Below are 2450 nucleotides of genomic sequence, written 5' to 3'. Positions count from 1 at the left end.
ACTTTCACCTTGGGCTTCACTGAGAGGGAAGGAGATGGAGAGAATGAGCTGGGAGAAAGAATGATTCCTTCACCAGGGAAAGTTTTCTCCCCCCAACCCCTGCCTGCCTCAGTTTCTCTCACCCCTGAGCCTTGAGTTTATTTAAATCTTTACTTTGATGCCACTATAAAATCACTCTGCTTTCTCACATGCAGCACACATTCTTTTCCCCAAGAACAGGTAACTGGGCTTTGCAATGTGAATCTTAACTGAAATATACGGTAAGAACAGTTTCTGAGCAAATGCGTAAGTCAATCTGCAGGGACTTTCAAGAAGCAGAGCAAGTGGTAACCTGCTGCTACTTGGTTACTTATGCTAAGGAAATGTTTTTGTTTTTTTTCCCCCCTGCTGCATGTTGTTGTTGCTGCATTCTCTGCTGCATGTTGCATTCAAGATTTTTTTTATAATTAAAGCTAAACTTTAATTGCAGTTTATTTTTCTTAGTTGCAAATGACCTGAATCCAGAAGTATCTTTCAAAGGCTCTGGATTCCTTTTTTCATTCAAGATGTCAGGGGGAGACCTCTCCATTTTGGAGGCCAGGCTCTATGGCTACAGCACCAAGTGTCCTGTCCTGACTTAATGGTTTCCAGCTGTGGACAGCCAGGGGCTTTGCTTGGGAATGCCAGAGAGTGGCAAAGATATCCCAGGTTTGGGACCTGGCCCTGTCCCCAGGAGACCCCATCATGTGTCTCATAATTAGAGGTTCCGGTTTCCCATTTGCTGCAGGAAAATGTTGATGTTCTCCTTTAAAGGAAAAAGGTGGCTCGGTAGAGGTGCAGCCCTGCACGCGAGTCTCCCTGGTCTGCTACTCCTCACCTTGCTGGTGGGGCAGTCTTACTCCACGGTGGCAGGGCTGGTGCAGAGGTGTTGGCGGCAGCGGCCGCAGTGACTCTTGCCACCCTGCTCCACCCTCCTGTGCCAGGTCCCACCCGCTGGGCCACAAAGGCAGCTCCTGCCTGGTGGTGGTCTGGCGAAGCTATAGCCTCACGCCCCGCTGTGGGCACACAAATCTGGGGGGGCATGTCCCCCCCATGACATCCCAACTCATCACCTATTCTGTTGCCTATGGTTGGGCACCTCCCCTGCCCATAGAACCCCCTTCCCAATATACAGGGGGGGCTGTGGCCTGTGGGAGGGGGAAGTGGATTGAAAGTGAGGGGCACCAGCAGGACTGAGGTGCGTGGGGGGTTACCTGGAGTGAGGGGAACTGGTAAGGATGGGGGCTGTGGGTCAGGAGTGTGGGGCACCAGCAGGAAGGGAGGCCTGAGGATTGGGAGTGAGGAACACCAGTGGGGATGAGCAACTGTGGCTCAAGAGTGAGGGGCACAAGTGGAGATAGGGAGGTGCGGCTCAGGAGAGAGGGGCATTGGCAGGGCTAGTGGGCTGTGGGTCAGCAGTGAGGGACATTGGTCAGGATGGCAGGGTGCAGGTCAGTTGTGAGGGGCACTGGTGGGGACAGTGGGCTGTGGGTCATGAATGAGGGATACTGGTGAGGATGCGGGGTGCAGGTCAGGAGTGAGGGGTAACAGCATGACTGGGGGGGCTGTGGCTTGGTAGCGAGGGGTACTGACATACCAGGGCTGCTCAGTAGCACAAAGCAGCAGGGGTCTGGGGAAGGGGGCAGGCACAGCTGGAGCCACATCCTGGTGAGTGAAGGGGGCAGGGGAAGCTCTGATTTTTCCATGATTAATGACCAAAATCAAATGTCAAAATATAGAGGTATTTAGATGGTATTTCAAGGTAATGACTGAGGCACTGGCTGATTTCCAAATTGGTTTAAAACTAAATATCTCAATAAACCTTGTTTTCAGCTGACACCTCTATATACAGCGGAGTTTCAGTTTAGTCATGGAAACAGATGGATTTGGGTTTTTTTAATCACAGAAGCTGGGATTTTTAAACACAGGACACCAGGATCCTGCTCATCTGGATGAGATTCCTGTTACCCCCTGAATGCAGTGACTTGCCCCATGCCAAGAACAACAAGCTTGTCTTCTCAGAGACGAGCAAGACCCTTCTGGTTTTCTGCCCTGCTGGAAATGGGACATTCCCCAGGATCTGGGCAGGGAAAGCTGTCTGGGGCCCAGGAAACCCCCAGCTGTGGTGCCCCCTCCCACACCGCAGGGACCTGCCCCCGCCCCAGGGAAAGGCTCCACGGGGCTGAGTCCCCTGGGCCCTGCCTGTGGCGCGAGTGCCCTGCCTGCACCCACCTGCAGGGCCTTGGGCAAAGCTCTTTGCAGGGACTGGTTTCTAGGGCAGGGAGCTCTGATCTCAGTCACTGGTGGATGCTGCGCAGCCGGCCCCGGGACCAGGGCCCACAGCCACTCCCCACCCCGTAGTTGTGTCGGCAGAACCTGTCCACTTCGCCCCGCCTGTACTCCATCAGCTCCTTCTGGCTGGTTCAGCACCT

Source organism: Alligator sinensis, unplaced genomic scaffold, assembly GCF_000455745.1.
Source record: "Alligator sinensis unplaced genomic scaffold, ASM45574v1 scaffold1303_1, whole genome shotgun sequence".
Taxonomy (NCBI): domain Eukaryota; kingdom Metazoa; phylum Chordata; order Crocodylia; family Alligatoridae; genus Alligator; species Alligator sinensis.
Note: the sequence above shows the minus strand (reverse complement) of the source record.